This window comes from Doryrhamphus excisus, linkage group LG1, assembly GCF_037039965.1.
Source record: "Doryrhamphus excisus strain RoL-2023G ecotype Guam linkage group LG1, RoL_Dexc_Guam_v1.1, whole genome shotgun sequence".
In the NCBI taxonomy this organism is placed as follows: domain Eukaryota; kingdom Metazoa; phylum Chordata; class Actinopteri; order Syngnathiformes; family Syngnathidae; genus Doryrhamphus; species Doryrhamphus excisus.
The window spans coordinates 3,873,780-3,896,335 of record NC_136357.1 but is presented as its reverse complement, the minus strand read 5'-3'; the positions used below and the strand labels follow the sequence as shown (position 1 = coordinate 3,896,335).

The 22,556-nt window shown below is 39.2% G+C and overlaps 1 protein-coding gene across 1 annotated transcript in view; it reads right to left on the bottom strand.

The window, feature by feature from the left end:
• The window catches only part of znf469 (zinc finger protein 469), a 236,608-nt gene that overhangs the window by 175,039 nt on the left and 39,013 nt on the right, over window positions 1-22,556 (bottom strand). Inside the window, exon 3 of the mRNA XM_078794867.1 lies at window positions 17,084-17,138. The gene's annotated coding sequence lies outside the window, so the exon portion shown is untranslated. The remainder of the gene's footprint in view (window positions 1-17,083; window positions 17,139-22,556) is intronic.

Sequence of the window (22,556 nt, the reverse complement as noted above, 5' to 3'; positions counted from 1 at the left end):
TTGTTGATTAAGCATTATTGAGCAACACAAACAAACTACTGTTCCGCCATGAGGGTTCTATTTTAAGTCCTTTTCAGTTCAAAAAGACAACATTTCTTCTTTGCGTGCAAAAGATGTTGACGGGGGAAAATGTATTATGTAAATGTACAAGACTACACTGAATTACTGCAGTTAAGTCTATGTAATCATCGGGTTGGCAACTTTTGTTTTTCCCAGTGCAGTGGCAAGAAAAACATTTTTGTAGCTCCTTATAAAAAAAAAAAATGGGACATAATCTTTTTGTGCATGTTTTAAATGTACAATTTCTGTATTTGTTTTTAAAAAAAGAAAACTACTTAACAACATATTTCTCTGGTTATGACTTTTCACTCATACAGTACTCCTTCAGGGGCAATGTACGCTGATACTGACACTGAAACATAAAGCATACATAAGTTGGAATATGATGTCAACATCCCAGGGGACGTTTCTTCATGCAGCCACTGACATACTGCAACTCCTTTATCTTGAGTGGGTTCATGGAATCCTTGCTCTACACATCCATGCAGAATTAGAAGAATGCACTGAGAAATATTTGCACCAGACAAGCAAATCATGCCCAGAGACTGAAGAGGATAAGTGGTAGAAAATAATAATAAATGGAGCAAGCCAAACAATTATTAAAACATAACATGTCATGTTTGCTACTGAAGACGGGACAGTTTGCAAAACACAATAAGGAAACACTCTGGGAACAGCAATTTTAAATGATGCAACAAGCCCAAATTTGTCTCTGAGCAACTGACAGCACAATAGTTTATTTTGGTGATGTTAAAAGTTATTCATTTGTTCCAAACTGTCGCACAAAAATCGAAATTCAATAGTGTTTGTCAAGGAATAATACAATACATTCATTACAGGCAATACCGTACAAAAACCAAGACAGTGTTTGAAAACCAAGACAGTGTGTTTGAAAACCGAGGCAAATTTTTGACTGGCGACCCGCCTATCTGGGATAGGCTCCATTAACCCCGCAAGCCTCGTGAGGATAAGTCCAGAATGGATTTTATTTTGTGCACCGTCTGAAACAATTTGTCTCTGAGCAACTGACAGTACACTAGTTTATTTTGGTGATGTTAAAAACCAAAACCAAAACCAAAACGTACAAAAATCGAGGCATTTTTTCCCAATGGGAAATAATATAAATCCATTCCAGCCTGGCAAGATTGAATTCAATAGTGTTTGTCATGGAATAATACAATACATTAATTACAGGCAATACCGTCCAAAAACCAAGACAGTGTTTGAAAACCAAGACAATGTGTTTGAAAACCAAGACAATGTGTTTGAAACCCGAGGCAAATTTTTGACTGGCGACACGCCTCTCGCCCCGAAGACAGCTGGGATAGGCTCCAGCACCCCCGCAACTCTCGTGAGGATAAGTCCAGAATGGATTTTATTTTGTGCACCGTCTGAAATGAGCCCAATTTGTCTCTGAGCAACTGACAGTACACTAGTTTATTTTGGTGATGTTAAAAACCAAAACCAAAACCAAAACGTACAAAAATCGAGGCATTTTTTCCCAATGGGAAATAATATAAATCCATTCCAGCCTGGCAAGATTGAATTCAATAGTGTTTGTCATGGAATAATACAATACATTAATTACAGGCAATACCGTCCAAAAACCAAGACAGTGTTTGAAAACCAAGACAATGTGTTTGAAAACCAAGACAATGTGTTTGAAAACCAAGGCAAATTTTTGACTGGCGACCCGCCTCTCGCCCCGAAGACAGCTGGGATAGGCTCCAGCACCCCCGCAACTCTCGTGAGGATAAGTCCAGAATGGATTTTATTTTGTGTGCCGTCTGAAACGAGCCCAATTTGTCTCTGAGCAACTGACAGTACACTAGTTTATTTTGGTGATGTTAAAAACCAAAACCAAAAACCAAAATGTACAAAAACCGAGGCAATTTTTTCCCAATGGGAAATAATATAAATCCATTCAAGACACCCCAAAACATTGACAAAAGGGTTACTATATTACAGAGAAAATGTAGAAAATTTTGCAATAATTATCAATGACGAATGGAAGGGACTTATTGTTTATGCAGATTTCCCATACAGCCTGGCAAGATTGAATTCAATAGTGTTTGTCAATACATTACAATACATTAATTACAGGCAATACAGTCCAAAAACCAAGACAGTGTTTGAAAACCAAGACAATGTGTTTGAAAACCGAGGCAAATTTTTGACTGGCGACACGCCTCTCGCCCCGAAGACAGCTGGGATAGGCTCCAGCACCCCCGCAACTCTCGTGAGGATAAGTCCAGAATGGATTTTATTTTGTGCACCGTCTGAAACGAGCCCAATTTGTCTCTGAGCAACTGACAGTACACTAGTTTATTTTGGTGATGTTAAAAACCAAAACCAAAAACCAAAACGTACAAAAACCGAGGCAATTTTTTCCCAATGGGAAATAATATAAATCCATTCCAGCCTGGCAAGATTGAATTCAATAGTGTTTGTCATGGAATAATACAATACATTAATTACAGGCAATACCGTCCAAAAACCAAGACAGTGTTTGAAAACCAAGACAATATGTTTGAAAACCGAGGCAAATTTTTTGGCTGGCGACTAGTCCAGGGTGTACCCCGCCTCTCGCCCGAAGATGATGCAGACGATGCAGATGCAGATTTCCCATACAGCCTGGCAAGTGTTTGTCAAGGAATATATTAATTGCAAGCAATACCGTACAAAAACCAAGACAGTGTTTGAAAACCAAGACAGTGTTTGAAAACCAAGACAGTATGTTTGAAAACCGAGGCAAATTCATTCATTCATTCATTTTTTACTGCTTTATCCTCACAAGGGTCGCGGGGGTGCTGGAGCCTATCCCAGCTGTCTTTGGGCGAGAGGCAGGGTACACCCTGGACTGGTCATAACAAAACCGGGGCGTCCAAAAAACGAAGTTTGACTGTATAATGATAGTAACCAAATCGACCCTTTTGTTTTTAAACGTAGACACAGGCCCATCGGGGCGGTTATCTTTAGTCTCCTGACTTGTCACTCATTTTATTTTTGATATCATCGCCTTGTGTGGACAGACAGCATGTCTACATTTAAGAGTAGGTTTAAAACCTTCCTTTTTGATAAAGCTTATAATTAGGGTTGGCTCACACTTGTCTTGAATTATCCCGTAGTTAAACTGATAGGCATACACTTGTGAAGACGGTAATCCCATAAGTACTTACTGAGCTGAATGTGCTTATTGCAAATTGAAAATGATCCCGACATTTAGGAGAAAAATTATTAATAGCACCAAAATATTGCAGTTTGAAGGATATTTTTTCCTGTGAGAGGAACACAATCTTGAAAACAACAAATACTTAGAGTGAACCCCCCCCTCCCGTGATGCCTCTGCCGCACCGGTGCAACATTCCTAGTGGGAATATCCGAGCTATGCTGCCAGGCCGACAGGACAGTCGCATCATTATGAGTCCCCGGGATAAATAATGCAGCCTTAATGCAACACAGCACAGCCCGGGCCAGGACTTGTCAAATGGGCCTCAGATAGCATGGCCCACAACGCCCAACATCTCAACAAGTACACAGGAAATCCAGATAAATACATAAATAAATATGAGTGTTGTCGTTGGCAGGCCTGCGTTGTTTGAGAATACCTCTGTATATTTGGACTGCTACTTGAGGCTCACAGCCCTGCTGGACATTCGGTGTCTATGTGGGTCTTTCATTAGGTTTAGCCTAATAGCAAGCCTTCATGGAAAATGAATGGAGGGTCTGATCATCAGACAGGCAATTGAAATTAACCAAATTTGGGGTGTTTGCTATTAAAAGTGTTGATTCGTTGTGTCTTTCTATTCATAATAACACAAAATCTGAACCTGCGTTATATTTTGACAATTCATATTTCAGTGTTTATTTTGCAAATATGCATTTTGGGAATACGCCCTCTGCCAAAAAAAATAATAATAATAAGGGGGTGCAGTGATCCTTATGGACGACCACTTAGACCTGGGACAAATTTTACTATTCAGACACAAATTTAATGGAGTTGTCATATTTCTGGTTCTACCATATCTTACTTATTGTGTGGAAATATGAGGTAATAACTATATAAGCAATCTTCACTCGCTAAATGTACTGCAAAAAAAAGGTCAGTAAGGATAATTCATAATGCCGCCAATAAGAGAACATACTAACTCCTTATTTCTAAAATCACAAATACTTCAACTTGCTGATATAGTTCATCTTCAAACAGCTAAAATAATGCATAAGGCTAAAAATAACCAATTAGCTAAAAATGTCATCCAATACTTCTCTACAAGAAAGGAGAAAGGAGAAATGTGATCTCAGGGAAGAACTACATTTGAAGTCGACATTGTATGTCGACATTATATGGTCATGTCACCTCGTACTTCGGTATGTGACAATAAAAAATAAAAAATAAAAAATAAAAAATAAAAAATAAAAAATAAAAAATAAAAAATAAAAAATAAAAAATAAAAAATAAAAAATAAAAAATAAAAAATAAAAAATAAAAAATAAAAAGCAGGAAGTGAACAAATGTAACAGTTACTGATTGTAAAAGATGGAGGGGTAGGATTTAATAAGCTTTGCTTCTTCCTACTCCTTTTTGACATGTGGAACTGTGAACTGATTATGTGATGCATTCAATTGTAATCTGATGCATGTTCAAATGAAATAAAACCATTACCATATTTCATATGCACCGGCGTCCCTCATGAGGATAAGCGGTAGAAAATGAATGAATGAATGAATTACTTCAACTTGCTGATATAGTTCATCATCAAACAGGTAAAATAATGCATAAGGCTAAAAATAACAAATTAGCTAAACATGTCATCCAATACTTCTCTACAAGAGAGGAGGAATATGATCTCAGGGAAGAACTACATTTGAAGTCGACATTGTATGGTCATGTCACCTCGTACTTTGGTATGTGACAAAAAAATTAAAAATTAAAAATTAAAAATTAAAAATTAAAAATTAAAAATTAAAAATTAAAAATTAAAAATTAAAAATTAAAAATTAAAAATTAAAAATTAAAAATTAAAAATTAAAAATTAAAAATTAAAAATTAAAAATTAAAAATTAAAAATCTTCAACTATATTAGGAAAGCAGGAAGTGAACAAATGTAACAGTTACTGATTGTAAAAGTACCAGATGGAGGGGTAGGATTTAATAAGCTTTGCTTCTTCCTACTCCTTTTCGACATGTGGAACTGTGAACTGATTATGTGATGCATTCAATTGTAATCTGATGCATGTTCAAATGAAATAAAACCATTACCATTACCATATTTCATATGCACGTGCGTCCCTCTACACCCCCCCCCAATAGTGGGGGCATATAGTGCCTATATGTCAGTATACAAGCCAGATTTCCAAAATTTGACAAAACTATAGCTCCTTATATTACCCTTACTGTAGCTACAAATAATAATTCAGGTTTATGGCATCCATCTCAGGTTGGGATAATTTTTTTTTCCCCTTCATAACTGACCAGAGCATCACATTAAAAATGCATTTATCTACAGACCCGCTTTATGTCCTTAAATGTGATGTGAATAATAGCAAGGATTAAGGGGCAACTTCTTTACAGTCTCATCTTTCTCTCTGTTGAAAACAGGCCTTCTCTCACAATGGCTAGATTAATGATGAACACATGTTCAGTGGAGGACACTGTCTTCCAGTGGCTGCAATTTAGGATTAGTGGAAAAGAGTCGGATGGAAACAGCTCGGCTGCACTCTGCCTTTCACTTCAACTTCTTCATCTCCCAAAGCCACTGCTCAATTTTTGTCTCCTCATTCATTCCCCTCAAAATCACCAGTCAGATTTCTGGCCTCATGCTCCTTTTGACAAGGTCGGTAAGCTTTTTCCCAGTGGAGAAAGATAAACAAGACAGATGCACACAAGGTGAGGTGGAGGGGAGAAAAAAAAAAAGGCGAGATGAGCCGGAATGCTGGAGAACAAAGATCTGTGGCAGGGAAAAAAGGCACTGGCGGTCAAGCACTTTGCTACTCCAACAGTAACAGCGACAAGCTGTATCTCACACACATGTTCCTTTTCTGACCTTGAATCACACAACGTTGCAAAGACGCCGACGTGAACTGTCATAAGGGACACACACACACGCACACACACGTGCACACTATATCATGATAATCCCTCTCAATCCAGGCTACTGTCATGGAGGTATGAACGCCTGCCAAGGACATGTGAGAACTGACACCAAACCAGAACAAATAAACCACACCATAAGTTTTTCCCCCGACTGCAGGCACAGAAAAGGGAGAGTGAAGATGGAGGAAAGAAAAATGGAGAAAAAACTACAGAGGTTTTATAGAGGAGAGAAGCCCACAGCACGCGGCCCAAAGTGTGCCTTGCATGCAACTCCTTCCCACCCACAGACCAAGTCCTCAATGTGCTACGCTGGCTGGGGATGCGATGGAGAAAGCTGAGGCTGACACATAAAGCTTAGCACAAAAGGAGAGGGGAATAAATATGAAACAGATCATAACATCATATTAGAACAGATCATAACAGTGAGAGCCGGACTAGCGAAAAAAGGAATCAATCCAGGAAAAATGGCTATTACGACTAAACTGGCTGGAGCCTATCCCAGCTGTCTTTGGTACACCCTGGACTGGTCGCCAGCCAATCACAGGGCACATATAGACAATAATGTTTTTCTTTTGTCACGTACTGAAGTACGAGGTGATATAAATGTACAACATGGTGAAATAAAACGGACAACAATGTGTTCAATGCACAGCATCATCAGTGGCAGATTACTATCACTGTCCTGCTCCACTGAAAGACTGAGAAGAATATTCCATTCTTTTTTTTGTGGTTTTTGGGCTCTCCTTTCGCTGCAGTTACGAGTGTGAGTTCATCTTGAACAAGAAAATAACTTTTACAATCAGTAACATTTGTTCACTTCCTGCTTTCCTAATATAATTTAAGTTTTTTTTATGTTTTTCTTTTGTCACGTACTGAAGTATGAGGTGATAGAAATGTACAACATGGTGAAATAAAACGGACAACAATGTGTTCAATGCACAGCATCATCAGTGGCAGATTACTATCACTGTCCTGCTCCACTGAAAGACTGAGAAGAATATTCCATTCTTTTTTTTTGTGGTTTTTGGGCTCTCCTTTCGCTGCAGTTACGAGTGTGAGTTCATCTTGAACAAGAAAATAACTTTTACAATCAGTAACATTTGTTCACTTCCTGCTTTCCTAATATAATTTAAGGTTTTTTTATGTTTTTCTTTTGTCACGTACTGAAGTATGAGGTGATATAAATGTACAACATGATGAAATAAAATGGACAACAATGTGTTCAATGCACAGCATCATCAGTGGCAGATTACTATCACTGTCTTTTTACGTTTTTTGTTTTTTTTTATTATTAGGTACACCCTGGATTGGTCGCCAGCCAATCACAGGGCACATATAAACAAACAACCATTCACACTCACATTCATACCTATGGAAACCGGAGTACCCGGAGAAAACCCACGCATGCACGGGGAGAACATGCAAACTCCACACAGAGATGGCTGAGGGTGGAATTGAACCCTGGTCTCCTAGCTGTGATGTCTGCGCGCTAACCACTTGACTACCGTGCAGCCTGAAAAAAAAATCAATGGTTACCAAATTAGCCTATTCTTCACACCCAACTATTGTGGTCATTGAAGCTCCTTTTTGAGCATAGAGAAAGGATAGTCCACCTTCCCTTGCTGCAAATTGACTTGAACAACTTGCACGACCTCCGGATCACAAGAATTGGAAGTGCGAGTATTAGCCACAGATCCTGTAGCGATGAGTTTTGCATGACAATTCTTGTCAAATTCATGACAATTCATGACAAATCGTCTTAGCGTCTCCATCATCTTCGCACTCGAACAACAGACCTCCAAACTTCCTAACGTGCCGCTATAGCTGGGCACATTCCTGTAGGACAGTGGTTTCCGATTATTTTCTGTCAAAACTGCTGAATTTATGTATTTATCTGTACGGTACAGACTGAAGTCGAAAATAAAACCAAGAAAATACAACAAAACACATGTTGAGTATGACAAAAAGTACTCCTTGCCTATCGCGTGCCCCCCACCGACAGATCCCCGGGAACCCCCCTAGGGGGGACCCAGCCAACTATCATCTCATTAAGACCCTCAATTAAACATACAGTATTTACAATCCAACGGCAAAACTGCAAGTGAGCAGTTGAAAAAACTAGCTAACTCTACTAACTAACTCTAATAATAATAATAATAAAATGTAGTATGAAAGCTGGAAGGAGAAACAGTAACTGGCATACTATATTTTATTTCAAAAACTGAGGTACTTAAGTTTTTTTTTTTTAATACACCAATGACAGCCAATCAAATGTGGTAGGATACGCTGGATTTGTCTCTTTTAGCCTACATTTGATAACAGCGATTGGTTCACCAAGAGGTTTGATGCTGTTATGAGACTGGAAACTGCTGCAGGCACATGAGTCACTCCCTTCAAAAGAAATGACAGCGATGGAAACACACTACTCAGCTGCTCTCCGCATCTAAAGTGTTCAAAAGAGCCAAAACAATAACCGGCTCAGGACATTTTATTCCAAGTTTGAAAACAATTGAAGCATGGCATTCCTTTTTCCACAGGCAACAAAGCTAAATTACAAAACAAGATACATATTTGGGTCTGCGGGACCAGTCAAATGGGGATATGAGTAACAACAGCTTGTGTGTCGAAAGGAATCTGAACCCATATTGGATATTGGGCCGGTATCAGCATAAATTGAATCATGTCGGCCTACATTTAAAATCTCCACTATTGGCACTCTAAGCCTTCACTGACTACGCAAGAACTCACAAGCAGATGTTTGAAAGTTTTGCAAAGTGTGACAAACTTCTTCCATTAGCATACGCTATAAATCAACAAATGTAAGGAAGTATGTATCATGAATTGCCATTATCGAATATTGAAAAAATTGTATCGGGACAACCCTAGTATGGTATACACTTACTGATACTATAGTACCAAATCAGTACTTGAATAGTGCAATTATGCCAATATGAAATAAAATGGACAACAATGTGTTCAATGCACAACATCATCAGTGGCAGATTACTATCACTGCCCTGTTCAACTGAAAGACTGAGAAAACATTAAATTCCTTTGTTGTGGTTTTTGGGCTCTCCTTTTGCTGCAGTTATGGTAATGGTTTTATTTCATTTAAACATGCATCAGATTACAATTGAATGCATCACATAATCAGTTCCCAGTTCCACATGTCCAAAAGGAGTAGGAAGAAGCAAAGCTTATTAAATCCTACCCCTCCATCTGGTACTTTTACTCTTACTAGTAACTAGTACTAGGTACTAGGTACTAGTAACTCTTACATTTGTTCACTTCCTGGTTTCCTAATATAGTTTAAAATTTTTGGGGGGGCAGATTACTATCACTGTCCTGCTCCACTGAAAGACTGAGAAGAATATTTCATTCCTTTGTTGTGGTTTTTGGGCTCTCCTTTCGTTGCAGTTACGAGTGTGAGTTCATCTTGAACAAGAAAATAATTTTTACAATCAGTAACTGTTACATTTGTTCACTTCCTGCTTTCCTAATATAGTTTAAGGTTTTTTTTTATGTTTTTCTTTTGTCACATACGGAAGTACGAGGTGATATAAATGTACAACACAGTGAAATAAAATGGACAACAATGTGTTCAATGCACAGCATCATCAGTGGCAGATTACTATCACTGTCCTGCTCCACTGAAAGACTGAGAAGAATATTAAATTCCTTTGTTGTGGTTTTGGGGCTCTCCTTTAGCTGCAGTTACGAGTATGAGTTCATCTTGAACAAGAAAATAACGTTTGCACAGACTTGGACCCTATGTTTTGGCATGCGCCTCACGATATGGTGCGCCTTATGTATATGTGTTAAGTACAGAATTAAATTGCATGTTATAATCAGGTGCGGAAAATACCGTACATCATTCATACTTGCCTAAAATTTTCATTCTAGCACTTCAAGGTGTGCATTAACTTAGCACCCGAATGAGGCCCCGGTAGGGACTTTTTACAGTCTGGTTTCAACCATTAATGCCAGCACCGATGCCATTTTGGAGCAGAGTTCACATACGCGTCCCTACTTTTTGAAAATCAAAATATACTGACAGGGTACCTAGTGGTACAGGGGGGCAAGAGGAAAATAGTGGGTATAAAAAATTAATCTAGAAACGTGTGAATTCACAAATGGCTTGATTGCAGCTCTCCTACTGTTGACTGCTTTAGAGAGTTGTAACATTTTATACGGTGTGTTTAACTTTAATTTCATGGTTTTATGACTGCTCATCAGGGATTTCATTGCTTAAGGTGTATCACTGAAGAATTCACACGGCTGTTGCCAAAACCATTCATTCACACTAAACTGGAAAACCCGGTGAAACCCAATGAAAACGAACCACACCATATACGGTAGTTCATCAACCACATCGGATCGTTGATTCATAAACAAACCTAACAGGTTAATTTGTTGCTTTGTGGTACTTTTGTCATTTGTCTTACTTTGTAGAAAGAAGCAATGGACAAAGACATGTATCTATAAATACTCTTTATGCAAATAAACCCTAGCATATGGCATCCTTCACCACCAAACCAGGTCCTTCTGCGTGTGTCAGTCTTCATGCAAAGGGGGAGGTTGTCCAGGGGGGTAAATGGAAGTCCTCCCAAAATGCTGATTCTTACAAAAACACAAATCGGTCATTCATTTTCATTTTCCTCCTCCACTGATGCAACGGCCCTCTCACACTTAGCCAAGGAAATGATAAGTGACTGCTGTTTAAACGATGGCAGAAACAGGCTCACCGTTACCACACTCTATTATTGCGTCACTGTGGAAAATTCATATACATCAGAGCTTTAGACCTGCATAATAATATTTCAGACGCTGAATTGGCAATTAAGTTAATGTCCATGATGCAATAAAGGCAAGGCAAAGTTTATTGAGTCGCTATTTAAGTATTTTAACGACAAAAAGTTCATTTCATATCAATTAAAATCTCTTAAGGAGAAATTCACCCAAATTTGGGTCCCAGTAGCTTTGAGTTTGGTCAGCATGCATGTTGACAAATTCCATTTTTCATTCATTCATTCATTCATTCATTTTCTACCGCTTTTTCCTCAAGAGGGTCGTGGAGGGTGCTGGAGCCTATCCCAGCTGTCTCCAGGTAAGAGGCGGGGTACACCCTGGACTGGTCATGTTATGTTTTTACCCGACTAGTAAGAGGTCAATGAGTTCATTCATTTTCTACCGTTTATCATGACGAGTGGTGCTGGAGCCTATCCCACCCCCCGGACTGGTCACCAGCCAATCACAGGGCACATATAGACAAACAACCATTCACACTTACATTCATACCTATGGACAATTTGGAGTCGCTAATTAACCTAGCATGTTTTTGGAATGTGGGAGGAAACCGGAGTACCCGGAGAAAACCCACGCATGCACGGGGAGAACATGCAAACTCCACACAGAGATGCCCGAACGGGTAATCAAACCTCAGTCTCTGTGCTGTGTGGCCTGTGTGGCCTGCACGCTAACCACCAGAACACTGTGCAGCCATGCTTTAATGTTATTATTATAAATTTTTGTATTAATATCTTTGGAGACATTCATTCATTAATTTTCTACCGCTTATCCTCACAAGGGTCGTGGGGGTGCTGGAGCCTATCCCAGCTGTCTTCAGGCAAGAGGCGGGGTACACCCTGGACTGGTCACCAGCCAATCACAGGGCACATATAGACAAACTCTGGAAACCGGAGTACCCGGAGAAAACTCACGCATGCACAGGGAGAACATGCAAACTCCACACAAAGGGTGAGGCCGAGGGTGGAATTGAACCCTTGTCTCCTAGCTGTGAAGTCTGCGTACTAACCACTTGTTCCACCGTGCAGCCCAAATTCCATTTTGTTCTCCCCGTGCATGCATGGGTTTTCTCCGGGTACTCCGGTTTCCTCCCACATTCCAAAAACATGCTAGGTTAATTAGCGACTCCAAATTGTCCATAGGTATGAATGTGAGTGTGAATGGTTGTTTGTCTATATGTGCCCTGTGATTGGTTGTACCCCGCCTCTTGCCTGAAGACAGTTGGGATAGGCTCCAGCACCCCTGCAACCCTCGTGAGGATATGCGGTAGAAAATGAATAAATGAATTATATTATTATATCTGACGTGACCACCATTTTGCCTCTAATACTGTATCCAGAGCATCCTAAACATGCCCATGCGGTGACATATTGGGTGAGTATGCTAGCCATGCCATTACTGGGATGGTGTCAGCCGTGGGGCCGTGCATTATCATACTGTTTCATCAATATCGTGATATTCCTGTGAGGTGGATTGATTATGAATCATGGATGGTGAATGCTCACTAATACAGATTTCGACACACATTTATTTAGACCGATTTTGTGGACATAACAAATATTTCAGATCTTTAAAAAACGTGAGCAAAACTAAGCTGTGTTTAGTGTAGTAATAGTATAGTAATATACCCGATGTTGAGTAGATTAGAACAGGAGTGACTATTTGAAGGCCTGATGGCACATTGAGGGTCAGCATCTTCTGACTGAGTCACCCAACTGAAAAAACAATGTCGGATGCCAGATGTTCTCAATCAGACCGAGGTTTCACTAACATAGAGTAATGCAGTTCACAGGGTTTGCAATTAAAAGATGAGCCATCACTGAAGGACAACGTGTGTTTATAAACTCAACAAAAAGATAAACTCTTTCGTTTTTGCTCTCATTTTTTAACAGCTGAGCTCATAGACTTTTTCTTTGTACGCAAACGACCTATCAGTCTCTCTTATTAGAAACCATGATTATTGCACAGGTGTGCCTTAGGTTGGCCACAATAAAAGGCCACTCCAAAATGTGCAGGTTAATTGTATTGGAAAATATAAAAAAAAAAAAAAACATCAGTATCTGATGTCGCCAACATTTATCTCAAATACCGTAAACAGATCCAGAGTATCCTAAACGTGTTCAATGGCTGATGTGTCCACACAAGAACTGGGAGGTTGTTAGCTTCCAGGAACTGTGTAAATATTAAATGCTAGTTAGTCTCCGCAGATCGACTTATTGTCCTATTCCATGAAGTCATCATAAAACAGGCATGTTCTTTAAAATATAATAATTTTGTTAATTTTCAAATGGCAGTACACAGACAGTAACTCACACTACATATCAGGAGGTCCTCGGGAGCGCTTGGGAGTGTGACCAATCACAGCGGAGTGGTTGTAGGGACCGGGGGGTGGAGTAAATTATTACATTATACATTTGTGTCAGAAGCAGGAAGTCCATGGAAACACTACAGAAAAAAAAGGTGCAGAATCTGGAAGATCTAGAAAGCTTTCTTTGCGGGTTATTGTGTGTAACTGCTCTATAGGAGTCCACAACTCAATACAAAGCACACATTTTTTTCCCCAGAGAAAGGAAAGGCATAGAAGCATATTTTCATTGAGGTTCAAGGTTGATGTTTGCTAAATACAAGGATGAAAAGTCTTGAACCAGTCATGATGTGCTATATATATCACTATATTGACACTTACTATGGTACACATTATGTCATTGGATGCTCATATCACATCGTACTTCGGAACGTGACAAAAATTAAAAAAAAAAAAATAATACTATATTAGGAAAGCAGGAAGTGAACAAATATATCCACAACCATATCGTGAGGCGCATGCTAAAATAGGATCCAAGTCTGAGCAAACATTATTTTCTTGTTCAACACGAACGCACACTAGATGTTAGTTCATATATTGAGAGATAAATATCTTAAATCAATAAAAAAAAAAAAACATGTATTAAATTAGTAAATTAGCATTTATTACCATATAAACACACACCGTTGAGTACCGGTATTAGTTCAAATGTGTCCCCATCCCTGTTGTGAGTAAGGTGCATTGTAAATAGCAGGTATGAAATAGAAATAGAAGCAAAACTCTTCGGCATCTGCTTTTTAAAAAAAAAGGCAGCCATAAGGGAGTCTCCGCTTTCTCTTGGTTCCATAAACAACAAAGCTTTACGGTCCAAATGCCTTTAACAGTACAGCTACTGCCTGGCCACTATGACACAGTACTCCCATCCCTGCTTGCTTATTCCTATATAGGCTATGCTATCCAAAAAAAAAAAAAAAAAAAACTATTTTCAAAATAACTAAAATGTGTATAAATAGATGATGTGTTAGTGAAGGCATTATTTGTTGCAAAAAATAGGATGGTTATTTTTACATCAAGGTCGACTACAATACCCTTGCCACTGTTAAATCACAGGCTATAAAAAAAAAGAAAAGCGTAAATAAAAGATTTATGAGGTAAACTAAAATATAACAGCAATACAGGCGGTCATATTTCTTTAAATAAGCTCACCATTATAAAAGACCACATCTTGTTAAATGTATTTCAAAAAACATCCTTCGTGACTTAAAAGGTCTAAGATTTCGCTGAAAAGCAAATAAAATACATTTTTATTGCACCGATGGGTAAAGCAAGTGTGTGTGTGTGTGTACGTTGGTGTGTTTACACACGGCTTCAAAAAAAAAAAGAGCTGCTTCGGTTAAAAGGCAGACAGGGCTTTGTCTTTCTCCATAAAAGAAGAAGATTGATATAAAAGTATTCCCACATTAGGTTCTAAAACGTTGGCTAAATCCCAGCGAAACCCCTGCTGAAGTAAGTTCTGGGGGCAAATGGTTCCCTTTCTAAACTCCTGATGGCTAATTGCTCTGGCAGTGTTCTGGAGGAACTGCTGAGTGGCCTCTAGCCCAGTTTCCACTCCATTCAAATTTCCACTCAGACCCAGACTTGCTTCTAAACCTCATTTTCCGTCTCTCATTCTCATATCGTAACCCCCAATCTTCTCATCTCATCCTCCTCTTCTTCTGACCGGTAAACGATTCCCGGTTTTCCACATCAGTAGGTGTTTTAAGTATGTTTTCCTGCTTCTGTGTTGCTTTTTTTTTTCAACTTCTCGCCATCAACCTGTCCTTAAGCAGCCTCTTGAGTTTCCTGCTGGATGGGACTCACCGAAAGGGAGATATCAAGGAGCTAGAGCGGAGAGCAAACCAAATTCAACAACCCCTCTGGTCTTGATTTATACATCTGAATAGTAGCTCTCCTGAGTCGTGGTATGATTTACGGGACAGAGAGCCAAACAGCTCGCTCCAGCGTTTCTCCTGTGCGGCACCGCGAGCTGCCAAAAAGAGACTTCTAAAGCAAGGCTGTGATGAAGAACTCTGGGGATCAATGACCAGGCCTTCAGGGCTAATTCACGGTTCTAATTGATTCCACCTAACATGACTCACACATATAGTTAATGATATAGTTCATCTTCAAACAGCTAAAATAATGCATAAGGCTAAAAATAACCAATTAGCTAAAAATGTCATCCAATACTTCTCTACAAGAGAGGAGATATATGCTAGGACTACGTTAAAAAGCCATAGCATTTCAGTATGTGGAATCAAACCATGGAATGGTTTGAGTAAGACCTCCTACTCCTACACCTCCTACTTCGGTACATGACAAAATTAAAATTAAAATTAAAATTAAAATTAAAATTAAAATTAAAATTAAAATTAAAATTAAAATTAAAATTAAAATTAAAATTAAAATTAAAATTAATTTATTTTATTTTCTTGTTCAAGATGAACTCACACTCGTAACTGCAGCGAAAGGAGACCCCAAAAACCACAACAAAGAAATGGAATGTTCTTCTCAGTCTTTCAATGGCGCAGGACAGTGATAGTAATCTGCCACTGATGATGCTGTGCATTGAACACATTGTCTATTTTATTTCACCGTGTTGTACATTTATATCACCTCGTACTTCCGTACGTAACAAAAGAAAAACATAAAAAAAAACTTCAACTATATTTGGAAAGCAGGAAGTGAACAAATGTAACAGTTACTGATTGTAAAAGTACCAGATGGAGGGGTAGGATTTAATAAGCTTTGCTTCTTCCTACTCCTTTTGGACATGTGGAACTATTAGGAAAGCAGGAAGTGAACAAATGTAACAGTTACTGAGTTATCATTTTTTATTACTTATTAATTCATTTTCCGTTACATTGCCCAAGCGATATATAATAATTTATATAGTAATAATAATATATAATAATTGCGACAGTCTTTATTCTTCATGTGAAATATTCTCGTACTTCGGTACGGGAAAAAAAATAAAAAATATTAAAAATTTAAAAAAAAAATGTAAACCCTTAAACTATATTAGGAAAGCAGGAAGTGAACAAATGTAACAGTTACTGATTGTAAAAGTACCAGATGGAGGGGTAGGATTTAATAAGCTTTGCTTCTTCCTACTCCTTTCGGACATGTGGAACTGTGAACTGATTATGTGATGCATTCAATTGTAATCTGATGCACACTTCTCCATAAACTGTGCAAACAAGCACATATGAAAACATCTGTCCTGTTCATGAGAACGTTGCGTGGCCGCCTTTAACACCTAGTATGTTCCGGCCAGCAGTTGCTTCCACATACTTTTGTCACCGGGTTGCTGTCAACAGATGCTAAGTGGTGCAAACAGAGTCAATTGAAAGTGACGGCATCGCGGTGAACAGCAAAAAGAAACAGCGCAGTCCTGCAGGGCATGGTTTCATTAGCCTGCCGTCCAAAGCTTTTTCTCTTTGTTGTCCACGCTGAAAGCAGATGACTGATTTCTTATTGTGCAAAGTCGAGACCAATAAAACCATCCATTCAACAAGCTGCCAGAGTCTAAAATAACATCTTGTGTGTAATTAAAGCGAAGAAAAAGCAATTAAAATCACAGCATCCTATTCACACACTGTGGGAGGTGGAGAGAAGTGGAACTATGGATTCAAATTAAAACCGCACTCTAATGTCAAGCAGACGGACTGCGTGTGCGTGTGCAAGCGTGTAAGTCTGCGTCTGCTTCCTGTTAGGTGTGATTCAATATTTAATACCAAAGCACAAACAAGTTTCTTGAGAAGGGACTTAAAACATACCGCTGTAGCGTTTGGTCTTTGTGCAACTCAGCTGAGTCGAAGGTCAAAACTGGAACTGGAAGAAAGAAAAGGGAGAATATGTTATGCAGCTGTAGTCAGGCAAACCTTGCCAATACGGCGGGTCATCGTCAGGACATGCACGGATCTACAGTGCCCATTCTCCCAACTGTAAAATAAAAGCTTTACATGAAACTGTCAGAAGGCTGGAACAAAGCAGATATGAAACATGATATATCAACATGGTCATTTTGCATATGTAAGATCAGTTCTGTGTATGACTGGCGACTAGTCCAGGGTGTAGCCCGCCTCTCGCCCAAAGTCAGCTGGGATAGGCTCCAGCAGGGGGTAGAAAATCCCATCATTACCAAGCAAGGTATAGAACAAAATCAATATTTGACTTCAAAGATCAATGAAACTGAATGCTTCCGATGAAACCATGAATTCATTCATTTTCTACCGCTTATCCTCACGAGGGTCGCGGGGGTGCTGGAGCCTATCCCAGCTGTCTTTGTGCGAGACGCAGGGTAAATGGTAATGGTTTTATTTTATTTGAACATGCATCAGATTACAATTGAATGCATCACATAATCAGTTCCCAGTTCCACATGTCCAAAAGGAGTAGGAAGAAACAAAGCTTATTAAATCCTACCCCTCCATCTGGTACTTTTACAATCAGTAACTGTTACATTTGTTCACTTCCTGCTTTCCTAATATAATTTTTTTTTTTTTCATTTTTTCATTTTATTTTTGTCACGTACCGATGTACGAGGTGATATGACCATACAATGACATAATGGGTACCATAGTAACTGCCAATATAGTAATAATATAGTAATATAGTAATACTAATATAGTAATAAATTCAACTTTAATGGTAATGGTTTTATTTTATTTGAACATGCATCAGATTACAATTGAATGCATCACATAATCAGTTCCCAGTTCCACATGTCCAAAAGGAGTAGGAAGAAACAAAGCTTATTAAATCCTACCCCTCCATCTGGTACTTTTACAATCAGTAACTGTTACATTTGTTCACTTCCTGCTTTCATAATACAGTTTAAGTTTTTTTTTATGTTTTTCTTTTGTCACGTACTGAAGTACGAGGTGATATAAATGTACAACATGGTGAAATAAAACGGACAACAATGTGTTCAATGCACAGCATCATCAGTGGCAGATTACTATCACTGTCCTGCTCCACTGAAAGACTGAGAAGAATATTCCATTCCTTTGTTGTGGTTTTTGGGGTCTTACTTTCGTTGCAGTTACGAGTATGAGTTCATCTTGAACAAGAAAATAACTTTTACAATCAGTAACTGTTACATTTGTTCACTTCCTGCTTTCCTAATATAATTTAAGTTTTTTTATGTTTTTCTTTTGTCACGTACTGAAGTGTGAGGTGATATAAATGTACAACATGGTGAAATAAAATGGACAACAATGTGTCCAATGCACAGCATCATCAGTGGCAGATTACTATCACTGTCCTGCTCCATTGAAAGACTGAGAAGAATATTCCATTCCTTTGTTGTGGTTTTTGGGCTGCAGTTACGAGTGTGAGTTCATCTTGAACAAGAAAATAACTTTTACAATCAGTAACTGTTACATTTGTTCACTTCCTGCTTTCCTAATATAGTTTAAGTTTTTTTTTATTAGGTACACCCTGGATTGGTCACCAGCCAATTAATCTAGCATGTTTTTGGAATGTGGGAGGAAACCGGAGTACCCGGATAAAACCCACGCATGCACGGGCAGAACTCTGGCCTCCTAGCTGTGTGTCCTGCGTGCTAACCACTCGTCCGCCGTGCAGTCCGAGTAGATTCATTTGTACTAAAACTGTTCATGTGTTAATGCAAAAATTTGTCCGAAAACTGGCATCGCTGCTTTAAAAGGGAACTCAGCGGTGCGCTGTTCCATCTCAAAAGACATTGTGACACGCTTGAAGCACCCGCACACATTCCATTTCAAAACCTTTAGTGTCCACAGCGCAGTAGTGTGGCATGTGGCTGAACTCTGAGCTATACTGGTTTATTGTATAATATACAGTTGCATTAAAACATACAAACACGCAGCCAAGGCACCATATAGATCCTGCGCATTCTTGCTTTGACTTTTGGTTTGACATTCCAGTTGGGGATGAGAACGTGTGTGAAAGATAGCATCTGCTCCAAAACCACTGTGAATGGAGTCTTGGAAGGATGTACACATGAAATACGCAATTGAAAGAGTTCCAGTCTTTTACTGGATCAAGACACTTTTTTTCTGTTACAGAAATAAATTTACGAGATTGGCAAACGCATCCCTGCTTTCTTTTTGTTCTGCTCGCCAGCCGTTTAACTTCGTTACCCCCCATTTTTACTTTGTGCACATACACCTCCATGCATAGTGTCATGAACCTGTGATCCTCAGTGATCCACATATACAAAGTAGATCCAATAAAGGGTGCAACAAGACATGATTCCAGGAGTCAGAGAGACCTGGAGCTTAAAAAGGTCGCTTGGATGTCGAAGGTCTCTCCTTGCCAAGATGAACGAGTCCTCGGCTCCTGGTTTCAAAATTTTATTACAACCACACGTAGCCTAGTCTTTTTCTCTGCTTAGTTTCATAACTCCTATCCCGATATAACTATTGTTTCCATTTACTCCAACATAAACCAAAAGCAGGCATCTAGACTCTGATCACATGTTGTTGCATTTTGCATCAGCACATGAAATATTATACAAACAAAAATGAAATATTAGTACCCATGTGAACTACGGTGCAGGGTTTGGCATGCAAGGTTCTAAAGTATACGCATTACATAGCTGCAGAAAAATAAACCATATATGTCAACATCTTCTTTGCTTTCCATAAGCTCGCTGACAGCAAAGCGTCTCATTTTGCTTAAACTTTGAGTTATCAGCCAAATGAACAACATTCCATGCCCATAAGACAAAAAAGAGTGTACTAAAAGGCACCTTGTGATCCGTTGCTGAATTGCTCACGGTTTTTTTCCCTCGCAGATGAAATTCATTTAACCGGGGTGGCTAAGAGGTTGCTCTGGCCTGTGTATCCTGGCTTTGTAATGTGGAAAGTATGGAAATGAACATGCTACAGCAATTGACATCTGACAGGCTTTTGCCTCTCTGATGAAGGACAGAACCAGACAACTATGGGATTACTATAAACCGAAAGTGTCAAGTGAAACATTGTGTCGCAGAGTCTCGTGTCAAGTGGGGATGGGAGCTGAAACATTGTTGTTCCGGTGGGAATTTAACGGTTCCATCATGGGGTCAATAATTGGAGTCTATGCGTGTCACTCTGCAGGTTTTTGTCAGAGTAAACTTACTCATGTGTAAAGGCAAAATAATTAGTTTACTCATGTCTAAAGGATAATACACAAAAACTTGAGGTCCTCTTGCTAGGTGCTAGCATTGGAGCCGTTAGCATGTTAGCATTTAAGCTAATTTACTCATGTCTAAAGGATAATACACACATGGCATGATGCAGGGAGGTTATAGGACAGCCTTGGCAGTTTCTAAACTTGAGTCCCTCTTGCTAGGTGCTAGCATTGGAGCTGTTAGCATGTTAGCATTTTAGCATTTAAGCTAATTTACTCATGTCTAAAGGAAAATACACACATGGCATGATGCAGGGAGGTTATAGGACAACCTTGGCACTTTCTAAACTTTAGGCCCTCTTGCTAGGTGCTAGCATTGGAGCCGTTAGCATGTTAGCATTTAAGCTAATTTACTCATGTCTAAAGGATAATACACACATGGCATGATGCAGGGAGGTTATAGGACAACCTTGGCGGTTTCTAAACTTGTGGCCCTCTTGCTAGGTGCTAGCATTAGAGCCATTAGCATGTTAGCATTTAAGCTAATTTACTCATGTCTAAAGGATAATACACACATGGCATGATGTAGGGTGGTTATAGGACAACCTTGGCAGTTTATAAACTTGAGGCCCTCTTGCTAGGTGCTAGCATTGGAGCCATTAGCATGTTATTATGTTAGCATTTAAGCTAATTTACTCATGTCTAAAGGATAATACACACATGGCATGATGCAGGGAGGTTATAGGACAACCTTGGCAGTTTCTAAACTTGTGGCCCTCTTGCTAGGTGCTAGCATTAGAGCCGTTAGCATGTTAGCATTTAAGCTCATTTACTCATGTCTAAAGGATAATACACACATGGCATGATGTAGGGTGGTTATAGGACAACCTTGGCAGTTTATAAACTTGAGGCCCTCTTGCTAGGTGCTAGCATTGGAGCCGTTAGCATGTTAGCATTTAAGCTAATTTACTCATGTTTACACACATGGCATGATGTAGGGAGGTTATAGGACAACCTTGGCAGTTTCTAAACTTGTGGCCCTCTTGCTAGGTGCTAGCATTGGAGCCGTTAGCATGTTAGCATTTTAGCTAATTTACTCATGTCTAAAGCATAATACACACATGACATGGTGTAGGGAGGTTAAAGGACAACCTTGGCGGTTTCTAAACTTGAGGCCCTCTTGCTAGGTGCGAGCATCGGATCCGTTAGCATGTTAGCATTTAAGCTCATTTACTCATGTCTAAAGGATAATACACACATGGCATGATGCAGGGAGGTTATAGGACAACCTTGGCAGTTTCTAAACTTGAGGCCCTCTTGCTAGGTGCTAGCATTAGAGCCGTTAGCATGTTAGCATTTAAGCTAATTTACTCATGTCTAAAGGATATACACAAAAACTTGAGGCCCTCTTGCTAGGTGCTAGCATTGGAGCCGTTAGCACGTTAGCATTTAAGCTCATTTACTCATGTCTAAAGGATAATACACACATGGCATGATGTAGGGAGGTTATAGGACAACCTTGGCAGTTTCTAAACTTGAGGCCCTCTTGCTATGTGCTAGCATTGGAGCCGTTAGCATGTTAGCATTTAAGCTAATTTTCTCATTTATGAAACCAAATACACACATGGCATGATGTCGGGACACTATGGGACTGTCTTAACACTTTATGGACTTGGTGCTGTCTTGCTAGATGCTACCATGCTAATTCTTAGCATGTTAGCATTTTAGCTAATTTACTCATTTATGAAACCAAATACACACATGGCATGATGTCGGGACACTATGGGACTGTCTTAACACTTTATGGACTTGGTGCTTTCTTGCTCGATGCTACCATGCTAACTCTTAGCGTGTTAGCATTTTAGCTAATTTACTCATTTATAAAGCGGAATACACACATGACATGATGTCGGGACACTATGGGACCGCCGTAACACTTTTGGGACCTGGTACCTTCTTGCTAGATGCTACCAAGCTAGCTCTGAGCATGTTAGCATTTTAGCTAATTTGCCGCTCTCTAAAGGCAAATACGCACATGGCATGATGTGGGGACGCTATGGGACTGCCTCTTCACTTTTGAGACTCGGTACTTTCTTTTTAGCTGCTACCATGCTAACTGTTAGAATGTTGGCATTTTAGCATGTCAGCTTT